Consider the following 8,016-nt stretch of genomic DNA (forward strand, 5'->3'; position numbering starts at 1 on the left):
AATTGAAATCCGTCCAGAAAAGAAAAAACAAAGAGCAAGGTAAGGTGTAAGAAACTAGAGAAAAAGTAAATATGAAAGAATATGGTTGCGTGTTTTTTAAGTTCTTTATATATATATAGATATATATGTTCGGGAAGAGAAAAGATTGGATTTTGTTTTTCCTGATCATTGAGTTGGAGGATAATTAACAGGAGTGCATTTGCTTGAGAAAAACGACTTCTCTATTAACAAACTCAGCAGTAATTAATTCGAGTGACGAAGGGGTTCCGGCCGGAAATCAACCAAAATGGCCAAAACAAGAGCAGGTAGGTCAGAAGTTTATACTTAGAAATGATATATAGTTTGAGTTAAAAACTTTGTTGGCTTCCTTTTTCATAAAAAAAAAAAAAGAAGAGATGCTGGAGATCTAGGCATATCTTTTGTTGCTAATTGGAATACGAATCTTCTATGCCAACAACCAAATTTATTATTTTATACCTAAGTGGCTAAAATTGAATAATGCTCAAAAGTACAATCCGATCTTTGCAAATTGCCAACGACAGGAAGTTTCAATTCGCGACTCAAACAGACACCACTTGAGTGATTACTGATTATGTCCACCACTCCTTGACATAAGCAAAAAAAAAGGGGTTCTTATTTTCTCCTTTAAGAAGAATCCCTTGCTTTTTGATAAGAATTTCAATCGTTGTCATCGAGATGTGATTCCAAAATCAAATATATTTCTTGTTACGTGATCCGCAATTTCATAAACCTGTGTACTACATTAATGAGTACCTTCCCATTATGCTTCCGGTATATATGTTTGCTTGTGGTTAGTTCTTTTTCTGAAGGAAATCAAGCATTTCCCATGCAATCTTGCCAAAAGTAGCACAAATCTGCTGATTTTAACGTGAGTGGTGGCTGAACTCAACTTCTTGTAACCTTCCCTAAACCATTTGCTCCTCCGATTTCCTGACAAAGATTGATTACCAGCAGGACTTCTTTTGATCGTTTCGAGCATCTAAGAAGCCATATATCTGATTTTGGAATCACGTCTTCATGACGATATGTCCATCAAGAATCAATCACAAACTATGCAGCTTAATGTGCCTTATTTCTTTTTCCTTTTAAGAGGGGGGATAGAATATATAACGAAGATCAAAATTAAAAGTGGGTGTTGGAGTTTCAATAAGACTTTCATACTAAGACAACAAAACAAATCCTTTCGTTCTCATGAGAATCATCTTCTTGGCTTTTTACGTACCTTTTGGGTTTTTGGATATTTGTTGCTTCTGTTCTTGGTTGTTTAAGTTCTTTACACTAGCTGGTGTATCTCGTATAATATCTTTACACTAGCTCTTAGATCTTATTTCTCTTCAACCTACAAGAAAAATGCGAAGCTGCGCAATTATATTTTGTCACCCAGCGCAGTGGGGGTACTTCTTCAGCTAGCTGTTAAGTAACCCATATTCTGAAATTCCGGTGGCTGAAATCGATTGTCAATATTCTGTATCTCTTTGCCATATCATTCCATCATTTTGTCGCTCTTTTGGGCAGAACCCGTATTTTTTCTCTCTTTCAAAAGTGTCGAGCAAAAGGCAACATGGACCTACTCAAGTGGCACTTCGTAGAGAGCCGCTAGTGAAAAAAGAAGAAGACAGCTACTTTTGTTTCGATCCGCAAGAGAGACTAATCCTTTTTTTTTTTTTTCTCGCTGACAACCTTATTATTCCTCAGATTTGATTCTTTTCTACTCCAGTTATTGTTGCTTTAGAACTTGAAAGATAGATTGTACGAAAAAAGCTTTTAGCAACTTTAGGGTTTCCATATCCTAGAGATCTCGTAAAAGGTGGATATAGTGCATACAATAAAATGTGTGTCACAAATTCAGGAAACATTAGTTAGTGCATGTAGCCGCTGCATGATTTTACGAAATAGATTAGCTGCTCAAACCTAAAGGTCGATTCGATCATATTTATATATACACACACATGAGGGACACACACACATGAGGGACTTAGGCCTCGTTTGACAAATGAGTTTTTTGAGTGTTTGTCTAAAATTTTGCTGTAGTTTACTGTAAAAGTTGTAAGAAAAATTTTTGAAACGTATAAATTTTTGGATATTTGGAAATGTATAATTTAAAATTTTTAAGAAGTATTTTGAAGTTACTGTAGTTAAAGTTGTTAAAAAAACTTGTAGCAGACAAACTTGGCAAAAAACTTGTATGCCAAACAAGTCCTTAATTAGGAATTCTACTTAGTCACAAGAATTGAAAAGGAACTTTTGTTTAATTAAATTCTCCTGTTATGGGTTATAATTAAATTTGAATGCCATACGAACCAAAGAAAAAATGGTGGCACATACGACAATATTGTAATGAAGTTGGGGAGACAAATAAAACGAGTGACACAACCATATGGTGATGCCACACATTATAATTACGTCCCATATGAGTATGTTTTTTATCATCATTTTGTTTTTTTTTTTGTTTTTGTTTTTGGTAGGGTTGCAGCGGCATGTTGGTGGCCAGCAGGAGGACAGAATGGAAGAGACATTAAACATAATTATGAACTTTTTCGGTGCTCCGTGCTCATGGAGGATGAGCTTCATATATAAGATCACAACTACAGCCAAACTGGAAAATCGATCTCCGAAGTGATTAACAGAGGGAAGTTTCATGGAATCACTAAAAACACCAGAACATGACGACACACATGGACATGATAACAAAGCGTTCATTGAAGAAGAGATAATACATGCAAGATTGGCCAGCTGAACTTTCTCAAGCTTCGTACGTGTTGTAAGACAAAATCGTACGCTGCACACATGGTTCCATTTGAGCATGTTCCCGATTAATGGGCCACCTTTAAATCTGGAATATATCCACCATGATGCTCTATCCACATCACTCGAATTATCTTATGTGACGGAATAATCTTACTATAAATTAACTTGCATTGGTTTAATTATGTTTTATTATTATTTCTTTTTTTGGGAAGCGCTGGAGGTGTTTCGTTTAGAAAGTTTATATATAGTTGGTTAATTAGCTATTTTGTTAGTTCCAAGGTTCAGAAAATCTAAAAGAAAACAGAAAAGAATTTGAGATGGTTCTTGTAATAAAGTATATCATTAATTGGTGGTTTATCATTTTCTCTTGGCAAATTATTGGTCAAAACATTTGTATCCACTGATTCGATGAGCTTAACATTAATGTTCTCGGGACAGGTTTCAGGAGGGTGACTGTTTCGTTTGGAAAGCTCACTCTTGGTTAATTAGCCACTATGTTTGAATCAAAGTTCAGAAAAGTCCCAAAGAGAACAGAAGAGAATTTGAGATGATTCTCGTGATCGATCATCTGTTTATATATAGTTCACTCTTGACAAATTATTGTTGAAAACATTTGTATCCAGTTCCTAATACTCTAGGGATCCGTTTAAGATCGCGTCATATATAGTACTGCATGTTTTCAACGTAGAAATACTACTAGTATTTTGTACTATTGACAGTAAAATACTAGTATTTTGATTCATGTGTCTAACAGCATTAAGCTGACTACAACTTGAATGTCGAGACTCGTTCTTCTCCTGAATTTGAGCAGCTGTTCCGAGTTCGTACACAGCTTTACAGAATTACTAAGAAATATCCCAGTTTCCCTTGGCTGATAGTAGGTCTTGAATTGGTTTCGTTCTGGCTCGTGAAGGAAATCGTGACCCTCTTCATTTCTTTAGTCATCATCTTTTGTTTATTTCTTACTAATTCAATCTAGTAAGTCACTTTCTTTTTCGTCTTTTCCCAAAATTCACAGATATATTGAGCGTTAAAACCAACGGAAGACCTGCAGGCAATGCATAAACTACAAGATTGTGTGTCTTACTATGTGCTTCATTATTGTATTTTGGCTATATCGAGTTTCACCTCGATGATTTTAGCAATTTAAGCAAAGAAAATGGGGAGAATGTTCTTCTTAATATGCAGTGAAACATGATTAAAGAATCTTGATAATAGATTAATAGCTACATTGACTGCAAAAGAAATGGATAAATTGAACTACTAATGATATGGCATTCATGAACTAAGGGTGAAAATTCCCATGTTTTAGATTCCATGAAGATGTGTGCGCTTTGATCTCCTTTATACTCGTAAAGTCTAGCATAAATATATAAAGCTGTAATCACTGGAGTCGGCCTAGTGATCAAAATAGAATTTTTAAAGTCTTTTTTAGTGTCAATTTAGTGTTTAAATCTTGTGTTTGACAGTTAGACGTGAAAAAGACATACGAATGAGTGGAAGAGTTAATATATACACACATATATAGGTTATGCTGTCGAATCAAACAGCAATGATAATCACAAGATTTTCCTGAGATGAAGAAAAATCTCCATCTTTTTCAGGTGCCAATTTGCCATTATGCCTAGAGTTCTTGAGGAAAAATGATATAACAAGAAAGATGAATTGGTGGATTTTTTACAACTTGACGCTTCTTCCTTTCTTCCTCCCCATCTAATACACACGAATAATAGAAGCAATTATAAACCCTAAACATGTCATAGATCATTAAATTAAAAACGTTGCATGTAATGCAAATATTGTAGGCCAGAGGGAATAATATCTGGCAGAATCCGGGTTGATTATTACAGCATGATGGGCATGAGATGGCTGTTATCAGGTGCTACATCATGATAGCAGCACAAATTAAGGGTCCCATGCCCTGTCATGGGCAGGGATCAATTGATCCTTTTTATTACTGTTCTCTACTAGTATTATTTGGGCACTGTATTTAATTTGCTTGGCATCTGACAGCTATAACTGCTTAATCATTCACTCAGGTCCCTCTCAAGATTATAATGGCTCTTTCCAATTTTCTAACCTCTTGTATCATGTTATTGACTGTTGGGGGTTTGTCCCAGTGGCTTTCACCTTTTCATATTATCTTTTCTTTCCATCTTTTTGTTTCATAGCTTTGTATATATATGAACGAATAAGTTGGAAGTTTACGTGAAATATAAAACACAGTAGTGTTGATTTTGATATTGTCTCACAAGTTGCCAGGGTAAGAATCTTGATAAGGCTATTTTCGCCCCTCTGGAATCAGGAACACCACTAATTTGACCAGATTTTTCATGCATTACGTCAAAGAAAATGGAAAATACATGCATATCTTCCCAATCAGAGATGGTCCTTTTTGTTTTTTTATAGCTACCTTGTTTGATCAAGATTGTTCATTTTCTATATGTATATATATATGTGCGTGATGGCATCACAATTCTATTAATCATGTAAACTATAAAATCTGCAGTACTGAACTGCTGCTGATGAAACCGTGACACAAATTTGCCGGAGTATTAAAATAACCCAAAAAGCGAAATAATAACGAAACAAAGCAGATTTCAGATGTTGATTTCTGCAGCAGAACTGGTAAACGAGACAAAATTCGAATACGAGGACTAAACAAATGCTCAATAATATGAATGTGTGTGATTCAGGTATATATGATTGTCAAAGATTTGGGGCGCCGGTGCTTTTTGGTTTCCTATCCTCTCTGCAGTTACCGGACAATGTATTACGTATACTGTCTTACTCGTTCAAGAAAACGAAAGTTATACGGATATTGCTTGTCTATGTATCCTATAATTGCTGGACATGTACCAAACTGATAGAATACAATCTTCCGCTCCTAGTGACAAGATGCATGGTGAAAGAAAGAATATAATTGCGAGCATAAGATTACGTGGGTTTATCTGAAGTAGTACAATCTTCCCTACCTCTTCTAGATTAATTATCATTACATCACATCAAGTGAAGTCCACACTCATCTTACATCAATCCTCAGCTTATCTGGCCAATAAGTGTAACTTGTTGGTCATCTCGGTTTTTGGCAGAGAAAGAAACAGATCGAGTAAATCCCCATCAAGATTATGACATATTTTGGCCCCTTTTGCGTGCTCAGCTGGTATTAGCAACTCCAACCTGTTGCCATCATATTTAGTAGCACTCACCTCAATCACTCGTTTTCTTTGTCATTTTCTGTCAACTTCCTCTTTAGCTCCTGTCCAAAACATGAATGATGTATTGTAAAAGCCCATCGAATCGAAGCCCTGTTTTAATTTTTGTTGTGTTCTAATTTCTCAATTCTTCCAACTTTTTTTACTTGTTCAAAGTTCAATTCACAGCTGAACAGAAGAAACAATTAACTTAAGTAATTGATAAATCCATTATTTGCATATACATATTTATGATATGATTTGCTTGACTTTTATTATAGATTTGTCAAATCATGAGTTTAATTAGTTTCTATGATTTTCAGGAAAACAAGTTGAAAGTTTGAATTGAGAAAATGTGGAGGAAAATCAAGGATATTATGGTTGGAAGTTAAGCAAAGATATGCTTAGAGATATCTTAGAAGCACTTATGAAAGAAATGCAATTGAATTTTGGAAATTTTATCAAGTGATGACGCATTGGCCAATCAAAAGAGAATTCAGATGCAATCCAATTTTTGAAAAGAACTTTGGTGGAAATTGAGAGATTTTTCAAATGTCTTATCTTTTATCTTTTAGCTTTGATATTAAGGTAGTTTTTTTTAGTATAAACAGGGAGAAATAGAGACACCAAAGCATACTATTATTTTTTTCCTTTAGTTTTCTCTGCATTTTCATTGGAAGATAAGTGGCTAGTTTTTCTACTTCAATTCGAGGGGAACAACTTTCGCCTCCATCATCTGGTTTTGAGTAGTAACGTTGATCATTTGTAATTCCTTTATAATCAAGTATTTATTTCTACTTTGTTCGATTTTTATGCAACATATTATTATTTCTTGCCTGTTGAAGTAGTTTTGATGATTGCATACATGCTTTCTAGTTCCTCTCATTAATCCATAGTTGTTGTCAGGAATTAGAACAAGAAATAAAGTGAGTTAACTTGATTGTCTACCCCTTTTATGTTAATTTGCTAGGGAGAAATAAGATAAGATTAAATCATTTAAACTTTCAAATGGTTGCTTGGCATAAATTTACATTTAGTACTTTAACACTATTAATGGGTGAATGAGAATTACTTTTCAATAGTGATTTCAATTGATAATAAGGAATTAATTGGAAGTTTTCTGGTTAATTGTACCATTAATGACTATCTTCATTTTCCTTAACTTTAAGGCTAATCAAATTTATTTGTATGAATTAAAGGAATGATTTTTGGCACTTCAATGATCAACAAGTCTATGGAATGGATGTTTTACCTTTTGAACCGAGTCATTTTTAATTGATTAGTTTATTTAATTTTTCTTAAAATTGTTTATTAAATTCATAATTCAAATCCTCCTTTCTTCCCTAATTTCAGTTTCTTGTAGCATATTTACAATTAAATCTCCCTTGGGTTCGACCTGGTTTCACTATCGTACTACAAAAAATTTTTATTTGCGATTATGGAATCGGTATTATTTTTTGGAGGTTACAATAGCCAATCAGTAATTTTTTATTGGTGAGCAAAACAAATTTGTACTACTAGAAACATCTTTGCTTTAACATTTTGAGCACAACACTACAGATTATACCTATGGTGGCTGTTTTTTTCTCACGATATTTAACTGAGTTGTTGGTCACTATTCTTAACCCAAGCATTAATTATGCAAAAAGTTTTAGCAGTGAGAGGATCCATTATAGGATACACCAATGCATAAAGGCCTTGTTCTCTATTGTTTTAGATTTTATAAAAATTTGATTATAGAAATTGATTGTAGAAAATAATCATAATAAGCAAAAGTTACATTTGAGGTGATTATGAATTTTAACTTTTTTGAGTGATTAAAAAATTCATAATCAAAATACAAAAGCAATAGAGAATAACACCAAAACTGATTAGAATCTATAGTTAAAATAGTCAACTGGTAACAAGCCCAAACTCACAAGCAAGGGACAAAAAAGTGCTGAGTAGGAAATTTCAGTTGTCTATTCGTTTTGGTTCAGGGGAAATTTCATTCACATGGGTCTATACATCATCACGGGAGTTGCTTGAAAAACGGATCTGGGCCGCTCTACAC

At 34.0% G+C, this 8,016-nt stretch overlaps 1 long non-coding RNA gene across 2 annotated transcripts; it reads left to right on the forward strand.

The window, feature by feature from the left end:
* Positions 1 to 3,126, forward strand: LOC140016314 (uncharacterized). 2 transcript variants are annotated; one of them, XR_011822703.1, is made up of 2 exons: positions 1 to 305; positions 2,487 to 3,126. It is a non-coding gene; the product is annotated as an uncharacterized lncRNA (long non-coding RNA). The 2 variants fall into 2 exon arrangements; XR_011822702.1 differs by lacking the exon at positions 1 to 305 and adding an exon at positions 314 to 889.
* Positions 3,127 to 8,016: the final 4,890 nt, after the last annotated feature.

Source organism: Coffea arabica, chromosome 10c (genome assembly GCF_036785885.1).
Source record: "Coffea arabica cultivar ET-39 chromosome 10c, Coffea Arabica ET-39 HiFi, whole genome shotgun sequence".
In the NCBI taxonomy this organism is placed as follows: Eukaryota; Viridiplantae; Streptophyta; class Magnoliopsida; order Gentianales; family Rubiaceae; genus Coffea; species Coffea arabica.